Source organism: Podarcis raffonei, chromosome 3 (genome assembly GCF_027172205.1).
Source record: "Podarcis raffonei isolate rPodRaf1 chromosome 3, rPodRaf1.pri, whole genome shotgun sequence".
Classification (NCBI taxonomy): Eukaryota; Metazoa; Chordata; class Lepidosauria; order Squamata; family Lacertidae; genus Podarcis; species Podarcis raffonei.
This window is the reverse complement of record NC_070604.1, coordinates 25,907,627-25,930,251: the sequence shown is the minus strand read 5'-3', so window position 1 is coordinate 25,930,251 and position 22,625 is coordinate 25,907,627. Positions and strand designations below refer to the sequence as shown.

At 39.9% G+C, this 22,625-nt stretch overlaps 1 protein-coding gene across 2 annotated transcripts in view; it reads left to right on the top strand.

Annotated features, from left to right (window-relative positions):
* The window catches only part of KLHL29 (kelch like family member 29), a 407,375-nt gene that overhangs the window by 45,500 nt on the left and 339,250 nt on the right, over positions 1–22,625 (top strand). For both annotated transcript variants that reach the window (XM_053380853.1, XM_053380852.1), the window contains exon 2: positions 12,251–12,351. The gene's annotated coding sequence lies outside the window, so the exon portion shown is untranslated. The remainder of the gene's footprint in view (positions 1–12,250; positions 12,352–22,625) is intronic.

Here is a 22,625-nt window from a genome sequence, read left to right as displayed (position 1 = left end):
TGGACCTGCATCAGCACATCTGCCCCACCTGCAACCAAACATGTCTCTCCCATATCCATCTCTATAGCCACAGCAGGTGCTGTAACTCACCAACATTTTTGCTTCTCCCCCGAAGGCGCACTCTTGCGTTGTCTCCCGAGACAGACGGATTCCAACCAAACTTTAGTATGTAGAATGATCCTATATTTTGAAGGAGGGAAACACACCAATATACAGTGCTGGACATGGGAGTTACAAGCAAATGTGGTGTAAGCTAACTAAGCATATCTTTTTGCAGATTGATACTTGGGGAGTGGAAAATGGAAAGCACCATTATGGTAGTAAGCAAAGGAAAGCTATGGCTTAAAACAAAAGTGCATGTGTTTCTAGAGAGAACATGGAAATTAATGTGCCTTTTATTCAATTTAGATAATGTTGCTCATTCAGGAACAGGAAATATTTCCTAGGATTTTTCAATGTGAGTCTGGGACACTTTTCCTTGATTTTCTTACTTTCCATCTCTTCATCTTCCTAGTGTAGGGTTTTCTTAATGTATGGGAACATTTGACCATACAACACCCAGTTTGAATTCTGAAGTGATTTTGTCTTTGAACCTCCTCTGTGCTTCTCTTGAGTGCGTGGATTGGCTCTGAACAACAACTTTAAACCCCTCTGTCTTCAGGCCCCAAGTGAATGTACAACAATAACAGTCTTCCTATTCTCCAAACCAAGTCTTATGTGAGACTTTAATATTGCAGAGTTCAGTTGACTTTTGGTGATCCAAGAGATTAAATGATGCTGTATGTTTGCCAGGAGAACCAGCTGCTGCAGTTTCTCCATCAAATAAAAGCTTGTGAACAAACAGGGTTTAGGGAAGGAATTCAGTGGGTGGGGCACAAGATTAACTCATACTTAAGCGTCTCTCCCCATCATCAAGAGAAATTATGGAAGAAGGTGATAAAACTGAACTATCTTTATTGGGCAGAACATTGTGGATTTTTAGTCTGGTAAATATGGAGGTATTTGGTGGTTGACTGGTTGTTAAAATGTTAAAGTAGGTCCCGCTACCTCCACTCAATACCTCTAATAGCATAACTCTTTCCTCCAGAGTTTTAATTACAGTGGTGGCTTCCATAAGGGGATCTAGTTTATGGCGTAGCATTCAGACAGCTCATCCTTGCTCCTAGGAGTCATTTATATGGGCTCCAGGTATATCTGTCAAACCACAAATGGCAATGAAAGAATGAAGAATGTTAATTTAACTGAAGCTCCTTTTGCTGTTAATGGTAAGTACCACCAGCTGCACATCATAAACATTGCTGTTTATCTGCCTCGGCTCTGTATTATTCACTGAGGCCTACCGTGATTGATAGAGCTGGAATTGGAATGATGGGCTGAGCGTAACAACTTTCTCAGTAGTGCTACTTCAGATTGTGTTTTTTATTGTAGGAGACAAGCTCAGAAATTTTAATTACTTTTCAAACTAGCAAGTGCTGATTGTGTCAAATGCTGATAATTGGTTTATGACATAGAGGTGTGCTATAAATTAAGCTGAGGCCAGCACAGATAATTTGCGTGTTACCTAGCTGGGGAGGGATGCAGAGTGGGGGAAGTTCTATTGAAATGACAACTGACTGTTAGGGGACCTTCACTTTTCTGTGTCAAAAGTGTCCATTACCTACAAGGTACACAGCTGCCTAAGCAGGATATTCTATAGGAAGTGGACAGTCTTGGAACAATAATGATGTGCAAAGCCGCTTTATGATTGCACAAGTTACTGAATAATGTAGAACTCTGTGAAGCAGTTCTCTCCAGTATATTAAACATTAATGTTAACTTGGAAAAATAAAACGATAGACTTCTGTTCATCCATCAAATATTAGATGCATTAAATTTATATATATTTTTATTGCATAATATCCTCTTCCATTGTCAAGTGATGAGTCATGCAGTTTATTATAGGACACTTGTGATCCGGAGACCCACCAGAGCATTTTTAGGTACACAGAATTAAATACATAGATTATATATATATATATATATATATATATATATATATCCAAGTCTAAGTAAAAGTCTGGTTCAAAATTTGATCTCAGGGATGGACTTTCTCTTGGCACCACTTTCTCCTGAGAAAATATGAAGAACAGGCTTGGATTCGCACAGACTTTGCGCTGCAACTCACTGGACCCAATAAAAAGGCACATAGGATGGTCAGGTGACACCTTGATGGTGTGGGATGTTGCCCAGAGAGCTACAGCTGGAGGCACGTATTGGTGGAGACTTCTCTCCCCAGCTTGCACAATTGGAACTGCCTTCTACTTGTCCTATATCACACATATTGGATCAAAGGCATTGCTTCCACATATAATGAATAAACGAGACTCGTAAAAACATGTTGCAGATGAAGTGCTTTGAGTCTTTTCTTTCACTGGACCAGATGTTGGGTGGCTAGCTTTGACTTTTGGATCCAGTCCAGTGCAGGAAACTTAATATTGTCATGCAGCCTGGTTTTGTGCATGCTTCCAGAGAAGTAATTCCCCACTGTGATCAGTCTGTTAGGAAACTGGAAACCATTTCTCCAGCACAAAGACTCCAGTATTGCCTCCATTTTCTAACTGTGAGTCTCTGAGGGAGGAATGCTAGCTTAGATTGTTTGTTGATTCTCATTTCCCACTCCACCTCTGCAATGCCCCTCATTTAGCAATTCCTGTGTTACAAATATAAAAATGGAAGCCTCTTCATTTAAGTTTTTATATCCTCAGAGAACCTGCGTGCTTTTCTGGTCACCAACAAATCTGAGCTGAGAAATCATAGTGCCTTATCAAGCATTTTTTTTGTCAAGGCCTCTTCCATGCTTTTATATGGTAACTTCCGTTTATTGCTCATATTTCTTTCCCTTTCTTCCTGCGTTTTTATAAACTAACCTTTACTGCCAGCAAAGCTACTATGGTGCAGTTGTTTGAGCATATCTATCAGATTTCTGCCTCTAAAATAAAAGAGCTATGTTGCAAAAAAGACCTAGCTCTTTAAACCCCCTGCTCCTATATGAGATGCAATTATGAACTTGAGATGGGCTGCATGGATTGAGCAAACAAACAAAACTCTTAACAACTCCATTAACACTGTGTTCATTTTCATCAGGCATGGATTCCACCTAATGTACCACTAACCATTATTTTCTCACCTAGTTTGCTCAGCACTGACAGATAATAGATGAACCCATTACAAATATATTTGACACTGCATCCATGAAGATGTGAAAATTGGAGTCTCTCATCGTGATTTAAAATGTGTGCTCACTCGCTCAAATGAGGTGGAAGAGGCTTCGATGGAAATAAAGCAAGCCAAATTGCTAGAAAGACTGCCTCAGTGTCATTCAGGTTAATGTACCTGCATTGTGTCTTTATAGAGTCCATCCAAGAGTAGCATGGGATGAATCTCTGCTTCATCAAGAGTTCTCAGGATCATGCTTTTCCCCCTGGTGAGAAACACTTAATCAATGAAGATGATGATTTTAATTCTGTCATTAATTCAAGGTCTGATAGAAATGACCACTAGACACCTTGTCTGTGACCTTGGGAATGGAATCCCAATCTGATCATGACCAAATCTATTAATTTCTCTTTGTGTCACCTGTGTGTATTAGAGCATGTGTGAACCTCACCCTGGGACTTTATATTAATCGAGTTTGTTGTAATTCAGTAGATGTGACCATAAAGAGTTATAATACAGATTGGACTGCAATATTGATAATGAGTGGTTGCACACTCAGCCATAAACCTGTGGGGATAGCTAGATAGCCTTCATTTTCTTTCTGTTCTAAATTAAGACTGTTGAAATGTGGGAGGGGACTATGCACAAGTGGACTTTTGTATGGAAGGATTGTGAACAATACAGTGGTACCTCTGGTTGCGAACGGGATCTGTTCCAGTGGCCCGTTCACAACATTAGCAGAATGCAACCCGCAGTGGGGCAAGATTCACTGCTTCTGCACATGCACATGACATCATTTTGCGTGTCTGTGCATGCGTCTGCGCGAGCGGCGAAGAGTGGCGAAACCCAGAAGTAACCCTTTCCAGTACTTCCGGGTTGCCGCGGGACACAACCTGAAAAAACGTTTCATGAAGCAAACGTAACATGAGGTATGACTGTACCTCATGTACCTCAATTCTGGTACCGAAAACAAGTTTTTTGCCTCACATTGTATTGTGTTCTTTAATTCCAACTGTATTTCTTTTGCACCCTACTCTGGCTGGTGGACTAGTAAAAAACAAAGTAGATCCAACAAGACTGAAGTCTGCCTTGCCCGCAGTGAAACAGATTATTTGCTCCACTTTGGGTGGATCTCATACATCGTTGCCATCTTATGAACTGTCTCCTAGAGCTGCCCCCTTGTGGGCTTGGGCTGAGTTATCATTTGAACGTAAATCTTGCTATACGTCAGGCTGCAGGTGGAGGTTGATACGACCAAATGCTTCTCCATACAAAAAAATTAAAGCTTCCTGTGTGAAAAGAACTTACTTGTATGTAAAAAAATATAATCAGGTATGTTTCCCTGAATCTGTGACCTGAAGTAGTACAGCCCAGAAACAGATTTGCCACCTCAAAACGATGCAGAAATAACAGGGAAGAATTTGGAAATCATTTTATAATTTCCATATGCCAAACCTCAGGAATTTATTTCCGTTTCTTTGTTTTTCCTAACCAGTTGGCAACTGTATTCATTCACAGTGCGCAAAGATTGGGGGGGGGATCCTACTTCGCATATAAAACAAAAAAGTGTAAGACTGCAAGCTCCTGCTTAATAAACATACATTGTGCTTTTTAAAGGGGGCGTTTCTGGGTTTGCATCTGTGATTCCCCCATTGCTAATGTTTAAACATCTTGCTATTGAAGCTGTTCAGTCTCTCTGTCTCTCTCTCTCTTAAATCTGACCCCCCCAAAAAAACCCCCACACAATAAGATTTTAGGACTCTTGGAAATATATAGCTTGCAGTAATGTCAGAAAGTGTTGGCAGCAATCTTGAAAGCTCTGTGTGCCTGAAAACAACCAAAGTTCTGAGTGTCTAATTTTCCATCCAAATATGTCACACAGACTGGTGTTTTTAAGCTTTACATCTATCACAACATCAATTTTCACCCAGTGTTTGTTGGAAAGTTTTGAAGGAAAAATAAAAGCTGCTAATTTACCCCCTGTAATTTCACGGCAGTCATCAAAGGAATGCATCTGACCACGTGCCCTTTGGACACCTGCCTTTTCTGGCTGGTTTAAAGCTAGTTGGAGCAGGCTGACCAAGTTGGTACAGGTTTATGTGAACGAATCATTGCATGATTGGGGGTGGTGGTGCCCATTGCTCTTAAGAAGCGGGGGTGATGTTTGCTCTTCAAAAAGCCTCACCTAGACCAAGTGCTGTGTAATAGCTACCAGGCAATTGCCAGCATCACTTTCGACCATAGCTGTCAAGTGCCCTTATTTGGCAGGACAGTCCCTTATACCAGCGCCATGTCCCGCTGCTGTCCCTTATTGCTGAGGCTTCGTTTGGCTGCTGGCTGGGCTTTCTGCCTTTGGCTCGGAAGGGCTCAGAAGTTGAACATACCTGCGCCCGGAAAATCCCTTATTTTGGCTGCTGATCCCTTATTTTTGAAGCTGCTGGCCCCTTATTTTCAAATCTGTAAGTTGACAGCTTTGCTTTCAACAGTGGGGAAGGCAGTGGATAAGGTGGTTGCTGAACAACTGCAGAGTATTCCCGGTTGACCCTGATTAGCTGGGTCCACTTCATCTGGGTTGAGGGCTGGGTTGGGGACTGAATCAGCCTTGATCACCCTGAGCTTTATCAAGAGAGAGATGGGGCAGTGTGACCCTGTTACTCAGGCTAGGTGTCCCAGTGGCTTTTGCTACTATTGACCATGGTACTTTCCTGGGCTGACTATTCCGCATGGGTATTGAGGACTCTGACTGTATTACCGAGGTTCCAGTCCTACCTGTGCCATCATGTTCAGGGAGTAGCATGTGGGGGATGCTCATTGGCCACCTGGCTATGGGATTCCACGGGGCACTATTCTGTCTCCAGTGTTATCTAACATCTATATGAAGCTGTTGGGCGTGGTCATTATGAATCTTGGAGCACAGTGTCATCCGTATGCTGGTGACACATATTTCTATATCTCCGTAATATCTGAATCAGGAATGGCTGTGTATGCCCTGGAGTAGTGCCTGAGTGCAATGGTGGACTGGATGTGACCCAGTAGTTTAAATCCTAAGAAGATGGACGCTCCATGGGTAGGTGGTTCCCATGTCTGAATGATAGGCCAACTGTCTTGCACTCTTTCTAAAGGAGCATGTATGTAGCTTGGAGGTGCTCTTGGATGCTTCTTGGTTGTTAGAAACACAAGAGTGACCTCTGTGGCTAGGAATGCCTTTTTTGCAGCTTCGCCTGGTGCACCAGATATAGCCATGCTTGGAATGGGACAGCCTGGCCACTGCAGTCCCATGTATTCGTAACCTCAAGACTGAATTACTGCAATGCACTCAGTTTGAGCTTCCCTTGGGCCTGATTTGGAAGGCCCAGCAAGTGCAGAACTACTCATGGCGGCAGACAGTCGACAGCTGACAGCATTTGACACCTCTGCGAAAATATCTGCTTCCCATATGTTACTGGTTGAGGTTCAAGGTTCTTGTGTTAATATACAAAGCCCAGAAGACTTGGGTCCAGGATACCTGAGCCCTTACATCCAAGCTTGATCACTGAGATCCTCTGTAGCAGCACTGTTAGTTGTATTCAGTGTTACAGAAGCCCAGCTGATTTCAAGTCGAGTATTTAATATTGCCGGTCCCACGATGTGGAATATTCTTCCAGCAGAGATTTAGCAGGTATCCTCACTGCTAACTTTCAGGAGTCTTTTGAAGACCTCATTATGCCAACAGTCCTTCTTAACAAAGTAAAGCCATTTGCTTAAAATTTTCTGAAGATGAGCCACTCACTCATTTTGTGTAATTCTGTTTTTTTATGATACCTTATGTTTTATTGTACCTATGCATATTGTTGTATGCTGCCTTGATATATTTTTTTTGCCACAATTTTTTTTAGAAAATAGCATAGATAGTGTGTTATACACACACCTCTAAGATAGGGAAAAAGTAAATCACTGCCATCTACAAATGTGCAGTGGTATTTTATGTAGTATAAGTAATACATCAATTGCTAAAATACACCAAAGTAGGAAGAGAAGATTTTCATACTGCTTTGTGCAGCACTGAAATACCCAGAGAAGAATTCACTTTATCCTTCAGCAATAATACTCATCTAGCTTGAGCCTGTCTCTAGTTGGGCAGAGAAGAGAAAACGAAGGGCAAATGATATTGCAGTGTGATCTCACTTTATTTTTAATTTCAAACTTGTTAATAAATGCTAAGTTGGCATATACAGAGTTTTTATACATAGATTCTATTAGCAAATTTAGCTCTACAATTTGCAAAAATTTTGCCTAAAATTTAATAAAAAAGATAAGGAACAAAAAACGCCAAGAAGGAAAAAGAAAAAAAATCTATTTAAGCTTCCCCTTTTGCTCATATTATCTTGCTTAATGGAGAGTTATCTCACATAAATATTAGGATTTACAGTAAAACAAAATAGAGGTTAAATAATTAGATAGGCTTGGTTTTCTTAAGTTTATATTATATGTGTATTGGTAAGATGCACATTTAGCAAATAGCACATTTTTTCATACTTAACAAACCTCCTGTTTTTGTTTTTTTTTAAATGTCCCTGGCAACTTTTGCTGTTTTATTACACAAGATTATATTTATATAGCATATTTTTCTATTATTTTTTCCTTACATTTTAGGTGTGGCATATGTACCATTCCTTCCCATTTCTCTTAAAAGGTAGAATAATCTAACTATAAATGAGTGTTTGATAGCCAACTTTAGTCTCCTAGCCTTTGTGAAATTTGCTATGTGAACTACACAGAAACACCTTATGTGCCCTTGGGGAATATATAATCCATTTTATATAAAAGGATTGGGGTTGGGTCCAAAGATAACTCTGCATGGAAAGAAAAGAGCTGCTAGCATAATAATTTGTGTGTCTCCATAATTATGAACTGTTGCAGTTACCATGCTTCTCTACTTGTACAAAATTTAGATTTTCTTACTCACATAATCTCTGCCTCGAATGTCCCTGTGTTGAGCTTAATACATGGGCAGCTAGCTCTTTTGCTTATCCAATTTAGGAGTCCTTTTGGCCTGTTGGGAACCCTGGAAAAGATTTCTATGACAATAACAATTTATTATTTATACCCTGCCCATCTGGCTGGGTTAAACTGAATTCATAGATGCTGGAAGTGGGGGTAGTATATATGATCTTGCTGTTGTCCTTCCTTTTCAGTCCCAATGTTCAGTGTAATGTAGGGAAAGTGCAACCCTGTAGAAGAACAGAAAATCATGCACCTGCCACATGGTTAACAACTTTTATCTCTCAATGTTGAGCTTCTAAGGCTACATAAATATATAATATACAGTCATACCTTGTTTTGACTGGGATCCGTTCTGGAGCCCCATCCGCTAGCCGAAACGGACGCAGGGCAAAGTGCCACGTCTGCGCATGTGCGTGGAGCGGTTTACGCTTCTGCGCATGCGCGAGCGGCAAACCTGGAAGTTACCTGTCCCGGTACTTCTGGGTTTGCTGTGGACATTCACTGGAATGGACGCTAGACAAGGTGGACATTCACGGAGGTATTACTGTATATATATATACAGTGGTACCTCTGGTTACGTACTTAATCTGTTCCGGAGGTCCGTTCTTAACCTGAAACTGTTCTTAACCTGAAGCACCACTTTAGCTAATGGGACCTGCCGCTGTGCCGCTGCTGCACGATTTCTGTTCTTATCCTGAAGCAAAGTTCTTAACCCGAGGTAATATTTCTGGGTTAGCGGAGTCTGTAACCTGAAGCGTATGTAACCTGAAGCGTATGTAACCCGAGGTACCACTGTGTGTGTGTGTGTGTGTGTGTGTGTGTGTGTGTGTATAAAATAAAAATCATCAACAACAGCTTAATTCTTATCAGAACAAAGTGTTCCTGTCTGGCCATAAGTGGAATAATAATATATTGTAAGCCAACTTGAGCATGGTTTTGACTTTGGAAAGGCCGTGTATAAATAAAATGATTGATCGATTAAGGTTTTCTTTTGTCCGCATATTTTTTGCATGGGAACATTTTTTTTTTTAGACAGCTTGTTTTCAGAAGTGCTGGTATTGATTCTACCACCCCCAGTGTTCTCTAGGTATTTATGGGGGGGGGGTTGGTTGGTTGGTTTGTTAGCTTGCTTGTTTTCATAAAATTTATACAGCGCTTGATTGTAAACAATGACAACAACAACACCTGCAGTGGTTTACAAAAAGATTTTAAAAATCAAGAAAAAATCACAACCATACTTAAAACACTGAAACGGATTAAAATTACCTCAACCTTCTTAGCATCTGGGTAGGTTTGTCTAAATGAGAGTGTTTTTACCAGGTGCCAAAATTAGTATAGTTGGGTAATTAAAGCAGCAGCAAGAGTGATGTTTGGATCCCTTTCGGAGCTCGAAGTATGGGTACCCCCAACAAAATTTTAAAAATGTGGCTGTGTAATTTGGAACTAATGTGATTTGGAATTAATGTGATCTGATTGGTCTGTTAATAAAAATTATTTTTTAAAAAACAAAAATAGTATTGTTGGAGGCACCTTCTTGATCTCAATAGGCAGGTAGTTCCAAAGTGAAGATGCTGTCGCACTAAACAATCTAGTTCTTACAAATGCAGAATGGTTACTATGTGGTATAATTTTGTTATTGGAGCTAGGCTTTCGGGAATAATTTAATAGAGAAAAAATGTTTATTATTGGATGAATGACAATTAAACAGCAAAAAAGTACATTAAGCGCCCAATGTTGGAGGGGATGCAATATACCTTAGGGACTTTCCTACATCTTTGGTGACACTGTGACAAGCTGTACTGCTTTTAGTCAGCAGTCTTCAAAGAAATAGGAGTAATTTGTAATATTATGTTAAACCCAACTGCTTTGTTAGCCTTGCTAGGAATAATAGCTAAATCAATATAATAATAGCTAAATCTCATTGGGAGATGTTGATATTTTTGCTGGTAACTGCCTGCTTAGAAAGAACTAAATGTTTGCCCTCTGCACCAGGGCTGTCAATAGATCCCTGGTATGCTCAGGTGTGGTCTACAGTTTTGGCTGATTGACCTGCCAGGTCAGGATAGCCAGAGGCAAGGTGAGTCCTTTATCCTTTACAAGACCCAACATCCACTCCTCTAGAAAAGCAAGAGTCGATCAAGACAATCTCCTCAGATTTATGGAAACAACTAGAGACCTATTGGATTAGCTTTTAATAGGCATTATAAATCAGTTCTAAGTACAGTGGTACCTCAGGTTAAGTACTTAATTCATTCCGGAGGTCCGTACTTAACCTGAAACTGTTCTTAACCTGAAGCACCACTTTAGCTAATGGGACCTCCTACTGCTGCCACGCCGCCGGAGCCCGATTTCTGTTCTCATCCTGAAGCAAAGTTCTTAACCTGAAGCACTCTTTCTGGGTTAGCGGAGTCTGTAACTTGAAGCGTATGTAACCTGAAGCGTATGTAACCTGAGGTACCACTGTAGTGATTCTGACTTTAAGCTATTGTACCTTTCCCCCCAAGAAATGACAAACTAGCTGATTGTGTTGGTGTTTATTGTATTTTGAATTGCCTTTGCTACGTGTGATTAATGGAAAACAACACAAACTAGAGAGAATGAGCCATGGTTTGTTCATCTGTGAGACAAGCAATGGTTTGATAAACAATTATGGCTTAGCATTACATGGGAACCAGTCCACTGCTTCATTACTCCCAGTACTGGCTTTCCTCACATCATGCATAATTTTAGAAACCTCTCTCATTTCTCCTACTTTCTTACCTTTTCTCTAAACTTAAGAAGCCCCAAATGCAGCGCTAAGCCAAATAGATGCTGATTTGCCGCTTAGCTTAACCACAGTCAATGGCTTGGTATTGCACCTGAGCGCTGCACTGTGGGTGTCAAAACATAGTCTCCTAGCATGCATCACGGTAAAAAGCGTGGCTTGTTCACTTGTACATATGGATTTTGCTTTTCTTTTCCTACACAGGTCGGAGAAACGTAACTGTGAGATGACCCTCAGTTTCAGCTACTAAACTATCTAGTATCTCATTTACCTTTGCAGGACTCCTTTCTCCCGTCTCTCTCAAATCTTTGTTACACGAGGCTGAAATGTGATGTACTGAAAATACAAAATCAATATGTGGTGTTATATTCACTTTAAAAGAAAAAAAATTATATTGATTCTGAGGTAATGGCAGCAGTTCATTTTGTAGGAATGCATGCCACCTCCTGTCTTTAGGATTATTTCCACATTTATTACATCTGAGCTAGAGCACATGGATATAAAACTGTCTTGATGTTCTTTTATAACTGGGTACCAAAATTGTCCGTATTCAAAAATAAAAATAAAAATGGTCGGTATGCAACTCAGGTTTACTGACAGTATACCCAGTGAAATTAATCAATTTCAGTAGGTTTACTCTGTATAAAAAATTAGGTGAATATCACCCATTGAACTGTGACTTTAGCATGTTTCCTTAAGGGCAAAAGTTTATTATTGTAGTTTCCCCCTTTATTATGCATAGATTCCTTCTCATGCTGTTCTTGAACACTATGTCATATGTTCAATACCACCTTTGGTTTCAGGTAGTATTTTAAGGGTGTTTTTACACCTTTTGAAGGAAACAGCTTGCTATCCTGCTCAAAATCTGCCAGTGGAATCAAAACAGTAAAGACTAAACCTCGCTTTTTGTGGACTGTATCATTTCAGGCTGCAGGTGGTAGGGTTGTTTGAATTCTCCCTGCCGCTGTACTAAAATGGTATGATCCAGCAAAAGATTTACCGCTCCATTCCGGCTAAATGCGTGAATGAGCTTTCATCCAGCCCAAAGTTTTGGTAAAAATACTGTTGTTAGCGATATTATAGCATGGTGCATTGTTGTCAGATTTAGTTCTGTGTTAGTAATGGAGGCAACGAAACAAACTATTTGGCTCTCTGTGTACATATTTTTGTTTCTCTTTTGGAGGGAATCATTGTCCTTCAAATTAAGCATTGTATATGAAACTTCTGCTAACGTATATTTATTTGTTTATATATTTCAGTTGAATTTCATTTTCAGAAATTTACATTTTCTTCTTTTTCCCTTCCTAGGTGGTTTGGTTTCTTAGACCCCTTGCTTTAAGGAGTTGGAATCTTGTGGTTACTTCTGATTTCAAGAGACTGATTTAAATACAGATTCTGGGAACTGTAAGGTAAGCTCCCCCCCCTCTTTTTTTTAAAAGCAGAGTGTATTCTGTTTTGTCACAAATGTGCCTTTTAAATGGTGCCAACTTCTGAATTTATGGCTGCTTGTCATGTTACTTAGTTCACCATGCCTGCTAAAGACTGATGTACATGAAGCTATATCTGGGGTGACTTGCAACGATATACAAAGATGCACACTCTCTTTCTGTAGCTAATCTGCTTGCTAAACTGCTGCACCAATTGGTTTGTTGCGAGGCAACAATGCCTACCTTACTACTTTTATATCAGAGCAGTTTTTTTCCATTAGTGTAACCATTTTTGGAGTGGCTCTAAAAGCGCTACTCGTTCTGCTGTTAGTGGTGTGGGATTACAATATTGGTATTTAATCTGCTTCTGTAATTGTTTGGGGGGAAAATATCACACCTTTTCTGAGATGTTGTTTTGGTAACCTCTCATTGCTTTGCAAACCTAAACATACCAAGTTTGGGGGCTCCCAGTATTGATGTCAACCCTTTTTCAACCATGCTTTCACAGCAGTCTAGTAATCTTGCAAGAGTTCTGCAGCCTGGGGAGACATATCAGCTTGTTTCAGTTGTAAATCCGCAATCTCCCAATCTTGTGAAATTCACTGAAGTGTATTCCAGTACTTGGTACAAGTACTGCTTTACTGACAGACTAGGGGAAGCAAATCCCCTCTTGTCCATGCCTTCGTTAATGGTCATAGTTTCTGCCATGTATGAGCCCAGGTTATTTCTTCTTGCCCATTACTGTAAATTGACCTTGCTTTGAAATAGTAGGAAATGCCTGCTTTTGTCCACTTTTGTTCCTGAGGGTGGGGAACACTTATATTCCTTGTAATAATAATAATAATAAAAGAAACTTATTTGGCAGGATGCTAATAGTGCTTTAAAAAAATCTAAGCGGTTTACATAAAAAGATACAATATTCTTTTTTTTAAAAAAATGCTGAAAACAAAGAGACTTAAAAATAACCAGATACAGTGGTACCTCAGGTTAAGTACTTAATTCATTCCGGAGGTCCATACTTAACCTGAAAATGTTCTTAACCTGAAGCACCACTTTAGCTAGTGGGGCCTCCTGCCATGCCGCTGGAGCACAATTTCTGTTCTCATCCTGAAGCAAAGTTCTTAACTTGAAGCACTATTTCTGGGTTAGCGGAGTCTGTAACCTGAAGCGTATGTAACCTGAAGCGTATGTAACCCGAGGTACCACTGTACAGATAAAAACCAACTGCCAGTGCTTGTACATTTTCTTATATTTCCACAATCTTGGTATGGGCTTCTGAAACATATTCACGCTGCAAAGCATTTATAAATTGCAGCCCAGAAACAGTATAGTTATTCCAATAATATAAAGTAAAGGATAGTTATCTTCTTTTCTTTCCCCTTCCTGAAGCAGACATTCGTTTCCGATGCACTGCTAGAAATCTGAATTCTGTAGTCAGGGTAGGAACAAACGAGTACTGGAACTTAAAGCTGTGATGCAATTGTGTATTACCTTGGGGAAGTTATGTGAGATAGCTAGTAAGCTATCAGTGAAACAGCAATTGCCCATGTAGTATTAAGAGGCTTGCGTACTGAACAATTGAATCGGTGAGGTTATTAAAAGCATATTTCAGGAAAGTCTCAACAGTGCATCTCTTTCCTTGTAGCTTAGTAAGCAAAAAAATAAATAAAAAAACACTTGAAAGAAAAAGGTGTTCCAGGAAGGCTTCTAACTTCTGCAAAGTGTCGGTTTTAACGTTCTCCCTCTTAAGTTTCTTAAGTGGTTCAAAAAGAACATTTATTTGGTTGGGATTCCCATTATCTCTGTCCAGCTTTTCTTTTCTTAAAAACAATGGTGTATAATATTGTGCAACAAAATGAGATGCTTTTATCAAAATTACCTATTACTTTGTGGGAATCTAAATTGCTGCTTGAAAATCAAAGGTGAGATACAGTAAGGTTGCTAGGATGCCTTGATTCTGCGCACTTGAGCGTTAGGACTAGAACCAGATCTTGGGAACAGATATTAGAAACATGCCATTATTTGCAAATGTAACATGCTTTCACAAAAGCCAGAAAGAATAATGAGTGGAAAATAAGCTCTCAAGGGTCCCCACCAAAGTTTGGTATGATTTTCGGGTGGGTGGGTGTGTTTTTAAAAAAATCCTTAAAATTTCTTCCCCCTTCCTTACTTTAAAAGCTTTTATGCTAATAAAAGATCCTTTGTTTTTGAGGAAAATAACTTTAAAAAGCTACCTTTCCCATATGTCTTCCAGTCCATCTGTGCTGCTAGCATAACAACCTCATTTCTCACCTTCTTTCACAGGCATTTTGCCAAATTCTTTCCAAGTTTTATCTAGCACATGCACTAACCCTTTAAAAAAAAAGAGCAGTCTCCCTAAAAGAGTGAACTCTATTTAACCATCAGTGCAATCCAGAAAATGACTGGTGTACTAAATCCCCGTTGAACACCATGAGATTTAAAGAGCTTAACTGTACATTGAAGCCCCACTGATCTCAAAGAGGCTTGAGCACATCTCTCCTTTTTCCTGAATTGTATTAAAGGGGCTAGAAGGAGCCGTGTGGGGTGTCCAACACCCCGACCTTTAGAAAATCATCATTCCTAGTACTTCTATATCATCGAAGCAACTTTCAGCCTACTTAGCTTCACTGTGTTCCTGCAACTGTTCCTCTGAGACAATGAACCTGAAACAATTACTGGAGAGTAAGCTGAAGAGCTTTCCTTTTTCAGTGGGAACTCAATTCTGGCACCTCTTTTTCTTAAAAAAAAAAGGACTGGTAAGCCCCATAGACTTTTTGTGAACATGTCTAGAATCACGCTGCACAATAGCTATCAAACTGGCGCACCAACATCCCCACCAGCCAATCAGAGCTGTTGTAGTTTTTCCCTGGAGCAGGCATCCCCAAACTCAGCCCTCCAGATGTTTTGAGACTACAGTTCCTGTCACCCCTGACCACTGCTCCTGTTAGCTAGGGATGATGGGAGTTGTAGTCCCAAAACATCTGGAGGGCCGAGTTTGGGGATGCCTGCCCTGGAGGAAGAGGAGATACAGCTTAGTGGAGAACTCCCTCAACAAAATTTCCTGTCTCCTTCCTCTTTTCAGGAAAGAATGGAGGAAAATGCACACTTAGTACCATTCAGACCATCTCAGTAGAACTATGAATGACCCACATGTAGCCCCATTCCTGCTCCCTTTTGAGATCTGATTCAACCAGTAAGTCTATAACAGTTTCCTGTATTTGTCCAAAGTAAGAAACGATGGCTACTAACCTCTGGATTAGTAGTCAGGATTCTAAACAGCTTGAAAGTTGGTTTTGGATAGTTTCTTGTGCTTCCTGGTTCGGATGAAATGGAAAGAATGGGTAATTAGAGATTCCCATATTGCATTCAGGTTCACATAAAAGGGAGCAGCCACCAGGTTGTGTGCTCAGGCAAAGGCTCATTCATCTCTCTGGTTATTAAGCTGACACAGTGCTTGTCTAAACTGCTTAGAATGGTGGAGACAAGCCACACTTCTGCATTCTTTTCACTAGGAAAGGCTAAATACCCCCTGAACAGTTTCCATCCTACTACGGTGGTACCTTGGGTTAAGTACTTAATTCGTTCCGGAGGTCCTCCTGCTGCTGCCGCGCCACCGGAGCACGATTTCTGTTCTCATCCTGAAGCAAAGTTCTTAACCTGAAGCACTATTTCTGGGTTAGCTGAGTCTATAACCTGAAGCGTATGTAACCTGAAGCGTATGTAACCCGAGGTACCACTGTATAGATCTTTACAATCTCTGCTGCTTATTTTTAAACTTGCCTGACTGAGGGGATGATCATGTGCATAGATACGTAAGCCAGGCAATGTGTGATCCATACATTCAGTGCGCATACCTGCTTGTTTGACTGATGCAGTATGCCTTCCAACTCTTATGATTCCCCAAAACAGGAGGAGGTGTCATGTGAACCAAGTCTTAAATGGAGTGCCTGAGTCATCTGTTACGTTTTTATGGGGGAAGAAGCTTCGGCTCAGTCTGCTGTGACTCGGAGACTATCCTTGGCTGGATCAATGTTGTGTGAACTAGTCCATAGATTATTTCATTTCCTTTATTTGAGCTGTCAAGCAACTGTTGTACACATTTGACAGGCTTTTTGAAGCTACTTCAAAAAAGACAGATCATACTTTCATAGAAATACTCTTCAGTATCTCATTTAGTGTGCAGCCTGAAACTCTTGGTGAAAAATGATTTCAATTAAAGCTAATATATTTTAAGAAAACATTATTGATCAGTGTGTGCTTTTTACTGGAACACTGCCCCCTCCTTCTCCCCCCAACTGAAACTAAAGAGATTATCTCACGCCACTAGAAAATAAATTGTCATGTCAGAAAGAGCATTGCTTTAAAGGTCAGAGTGCCCATGTGCTCTCTTTCCCAACAATGTTGAGATTTCCCCCAAACTATCAAAATAACTGTTATTACAAACAAAACAAATTGAGATTCTAAAAGTTAATAATAAAACATGAATTACTTTGAGGTAGCAGTGAGAACTATGCCTTCAGCTAGAAGGGATCAGAAATGAGATTTACTCTGTTCGTATTACTAAACAGTCTATTATTCCCATGAGCTATTTCAGAAACTTTTGGTCTTGTTTTGGGATTAGAAATTACTTATACATATTCAGCACCACACACCAGACACTTTCCTTACTGAGCTATTAATGGAATTTTTGTGGGAACAGTACTCTGTGACTTTCTGTACTCTTATATGTAAACACTGCATTGTGTGTTATGAAAACCTTCAAAGGAAAGCAAATATTTTTTTCCAAGGAAAGCAATTTTTATGAAAATATGAAACTGCCTTATAGTCAGACTTGGTGAGGCAGTACTATCTCCCTTCAAGGCTTTGAGTTGAGATTCATTTCAGCCCTTTTACCTGAGCTTAAAAACATAAAGCAAGGATGTGTGAATTTGAGTGTGGAATTATTTGCATACCAAACATCTATGCTATAAAACTGATGCTTAAATTACCACATTTTTCCATGTATAAGACTAGGTTTCCCCCCTAAAAAATAATGTCCAAAATTTGGGGGCATCTTATATACGGATAGAGCTCTCCCCTCCCATTTTCTTAAATCGGAGCCCCCAGAAATAGGGGGCATCTTATACATGGGGGCATATTATAAACAGAAAAATACGGTATATCCATACCCTGCTCTTTCATGAGGCTTCCCATGGGTTGCCTATTGAGAAAACTGATCAGGTCTGCACCACCCAACTCTTAATTTCAGTAGTGTGGTAACACCAGGTCCTCCAAGGCCATTACTTGGCCCTAATGACTGCATGTTCCTTAGAGCATGCAATGAAGATGTGCTTGCTTTTAGATGTAGCTCTTGACAGACACCACACACTTAGTGTTTTACATTAGTTCACACTCCCAGACAAGGACAGACCCACATAAAGCATATCGCAGTAGTCAAGCCTTGAGGTTACTAATGCGTAAACCAATGTGGTCAGGCTGTTGCCAGTGGTTGACTGTGGTTTTAACCAGTGTGGCCTCTGGAAGTGGTAAAAAGCATTCCTGGCTTGGTCCTCTAGTGCAGTGTTCCCCAACCTTGGGCCTCCAGCTGTTTTTGGACTACAACTCCCATCATCCCTCGCTAGCAAGACCAGTGGTCAAGGATGATGGGAATTGTAGTCCAAAAACAGCTGGAGGCCCAAGGTTGGGGAACACTGCTCTAGTGACATAGATGTATCAAAGAACCTCTGAGTGAATACATGCACCTTCAGAGGGAGGACCACTGTGACTCTGGAGTACCATCTCTTTAAATATACAGGCCATATCCAAGCAAGTCATACTTTGAGCGGACCCATTGAAATTAATAGACTTGATTGATGTTCAGTGGGCCTAGTCTGAATATGACTTAGGATTGTATCCAGCTAAGTCTTTAGTTGATTACGCTACTCCCTATCAACTCTCATAATTTGCCCCTTAATTTCTGCCATTTTGTAGTGCAGGCAGACCCTTTGGTCTAGCCTTTTTGAAATGTTGGTTTACATGGTTGCCTTTTGACAGCTTGTGCCATCCATCCCTTTGAATGCAAAATTCACACACATCCACCCACTTGGTTGTATAAGTGTGAATGTACAATTTAAAAATCAGAATATTTTCTTCTGCAAAAACCGTTGCAATTTGCCAGCGGGAGATTTCTATTTGGCCATAGCTTTTTGAGGTTGGGAACAGTTCTGACACATGACGATGCACCTCAAAAGCTCCCCTACAAACACAGCTGTTCCAGTATTTCCTGTCAACCTCCTTTGACCAGCAGTCCTTTGTAGGAGGGTTTAAAATGCTGCTTGAATCAGCTAAATCAAACTTGCACTATGAATGAACTTTGTTGCAGAGTTAGACGTGACTGCAGAGACATGAATTATTGAAAGGTAAATTGTTTTTAGTCACTCTTTCTGTGTTCATGTAGTGTTTGAAGAGAGGAAGAGTTGAAGGCTACTGAGAGGACAGATTGTGTTCCTAATGAATCTTGAATGGTTTTGCCTACCTTTGCTTTGAATTCAGAAATTCTTGATTTGAGTGAAATTTCAACTTTTAGATGCAAAAATATATGTTCTTAAGCTTTAGCAGCTACTTAAGAGAGCTTGTTTTTAAAAAGGGAGGCATTGGCTGTTAAAGTCTGTGATGAATGCCATTAAGTGCTGTGTACAGCTTCTTAAATCCTTTATACACAAATATTTTAATCTTTCTTAAGCCCTTTAGCACCTTCCTACACACACACACTCTCTCTTTATAATGGAAGAGGCAGATTTCCCTCCCCCTTTTTGGCAGCATTATTTATGTAGGAGGATCTTAGCGAGATTATAATCTTCCACTTCCCTAGTCATAAGCCTACTCAGAACTTCTTTTTACATTCCTACCAAGAGAAAATCTTCAAGAGCTAAATTTGAATATTGGAATTGCCTCTAATATCCAAAAATAAATGGTTGATTGGCTGTATATTTAATTTATCAGTGTAGAACTGGCAAAGTGCATGTAGTTCGTGATGTTTATGTTTATAGCATTCTAAGATAAGACCTGTCTAGTTCTAATACAGGATCAACATTTGAAGGAGCTAAAATGAAGGGTTTATGCTACTGTAAAACAGTTGCCATCTTCATGGTTTTGGCTCTGTTTTGAGAGTAGTTGTGCAAGATTCTAGGTTTTCAGTAGACTTAGAAGTCCACTATATATTCTTCTTGTTGTCCGTGGCAGAATAATTTAACACTGAATGGAAGAGTTGTCATCAGTTAAATGAGGCAAGAGTTAGTTGCTTTTTATGTAGAACCAAATGTACACCAAATCCGTTGCTGTGAGCAAAGATTCTGTTATATTTCTGCCTCTGTTTCCATCAAATTACTTCCTTTTGCTAGCACCATGTGGCAGATCAGCTAGGTGCCTCCTTGATTTATCTGTTTCAGAAATAAATAGGAGTAACTCTGATGTATGTGTTTTCATATGGCTGCCATCCAAATAAGGAGCTTGTAAAAGAATAATTTCATCTGAGCATTTTTGAGCTCTTTAAAAATTGGACTCGGTAGTTCTTTAAAGGAGAAAAACTTGCTATATAGTTTTGCATGTGAGTTGCATTCTTTTTAATTCTTCATCTTCCTCATTTAGCAATTCATGCTAGTCTGCCCACCATCTTCTTTCTTCTTCCTCCACCCTCAAATCAAGTGCTGAAAATATAGAAGAAAATAATATACTTTACCACACAATGTCCTTCATTGGCACCTTTTACCCACACTGCTATACTTGGGCTTGTAAAGGGTGCATTGTGGACTATGATTTTAGTGCAAAACTGCTTACAAAGTGGGGATTCTGGTCTGCAATCAGGGTAGTACTGCTTCAGAGTAGTCCCAGCAAGTGTGAAAACTTGAATAACATATTGGGGGGGGGCAGGTAAGCCCCATCCCACATAATTAATCACAAGATGTGGCACACACACACCATTTGAATGGCAATGCCCATCAACTTTGAGGGGGGCGGCAGGCTCAAATATTTTATTCAGGGGAGTAGAAGGTATCTTAGCCCCTAGGAGTTGACTCCTGTAAATCCCAGTCTTACTTGGATGGCTGTCTCCAGAGGGTGGTACCTGGAAGAGGATGCTCAGATTCTTGGATCCTCCAATGTGGGGTCAGTTTTATCCTCCATGCAGCTGAACGTCTACATAAAGCTGCTGAGTGGTGATCATTCAGGGATTTGGAGTGTGTTGTTATCAATATGCCGAGGACTTGGAACTCAATTCCTCCTGTACTTCAGGAGGTGTGGCATAAGATCTATTAGACCAGTGTTAGGCTTCCATAATGAGAGCCAATAAACTGAAGCTCAATACAGATTAGACTGGGGCACTGTTTCTGTTTAGTTCAACCTCTTCTGAATGGAGTTGCAATCCCTCTAAAGGAGCAGGTGCACGGTTTGGGGGTATGTCTGACTGTATGTCTGCCTGTGGAGGCACAAGTGAACTTAGTGGTTGCAGAACGCCTCCTATCAGCTACAACCCTGCCTGGACAGGGAATGCCTAGTTTTTGTTGTGTACACTCTGGTAAACTCTAGGTTATATGGATAAACAATTAGAAAAAAAGACTATGGAACTTGGTTCCAATATACGATTATGGTGGTGAGACTTTTATATGCACAAAGATGGAAAGACTCATCATTCCCAACTATGGAGGATTGGTTGTTAAAATTAATGGACTTAGCTGAGAGGGTGAAATTGACATGTTTAATCAGAGGAAAGTCATTGCTAACATTTACTGAAGATTGGAAACCTCTCATAGACTTTTTGTGTGAAAAAGAAAATGAACTAATGACATTTGGTTTTGAGGACTGAAGATAATGTTGGTTTATAGAAAGTGGTTTTATTGGGTGTTATATTAAGAGTGGCTGAGTTGGATAATGTTTATATATCGAGGACAGGCAAAGAATCAGAAGTTCTTTATTTTCTTAACTTCTATGTTTTTTCTCTTTCTCTTTCTTCCCTTCTCCCCTTTATCCCTTCTTTCTCTGTCCTTTTCTATTTCTCTATTTTTTATTTTTCTGTTTTTATTTAGATTAACATTCTAATTTCGATACAAAGATAATATTTGAATCCATTTTTCCTATAATAAAATATATATTTTTAACAAAATTAATCCGCATCCCTTCATCAAATTGCAATCTTGGAGCAGTTTCCAGTACAATGATTGAAACAGAATATAGTAGTACATTGAAACCCTAATAATGTCAAGTTAAACAATGTAAAACAATACCAAACACTTGATAAGAGCAGTTAATTATATGCAAATCCGTGTTCTCATCTGTGTGTTTTTAGCGATATGTTTCCTCCTTTTTTTGGCCATGTGCAAGCAGCTGCCTTGTTTGAAGCGTCCTTAAAAACAGCATTTGTTAGTATTTCTTTAGCACTAAAAACCAGGCATGCTCCTTGGGGTCAGGGAACCATCAGGTTCTGTCAGATGATTCCAGAAGCTGATTTCTTACAGAGTGTTATACAGAACAGCATCTGGACATCATAAATTTCAGCCCTAGTTTTAGGTGGAATTCTTAATCTGTTCCACATCAATGCTCCAAGGCCTCATGTTTGCATTGTGTCTTGAAGCTCTGGTTCAGATCCCAAATCTGTACTTAACATCTCATGGGGCAAATCTCTGTCTCGGTTCCAGTTCCCCATCTCTAGCACAGAAATAACTTGTGCCCAGTCTCATAGGAAATCTTGCCTGCTTTTGAGCCTTGGGTAACAGGCTATAAATGTAAATTGATTTACCTACCTTTAACACTGTGCTTGGCAACAAGCTGGGTAGCCTCTAGAGTAGTCAGAAGGAGAACAGTGGTACATCATGTTTTTCAGTAGCACTGAATAGTGACTCACGTTGTTGAGAGCCATCTAACATAAGGCAAATCTTCCAGTCAGTAGCTGGTATAAATAACTTGTGACAAAATAAGTCTAAAAAGCTCGCTTCCAAAATTCTCCTTTTTCAACCCAAACATTGTGTGGAAAGCTCTATGCTCCATCTGCTTTAAAAAGTCTTTCCCCCACTGCTTAATCATTCATATAAAAAGTTTGGGATAGCCAATCTTGTAAACTTGTTTTTAATTAAGAAAATAATTGCCTGAATGATTTTTGAAGGCTTAATAGCAATTGCCAATAACGTTGCTTTTAAGCTTTATTTAGTTGGAAATGAGATGTGTAACATCTTTATATAACATCTCAGGACTCCTATAGCTTGGTA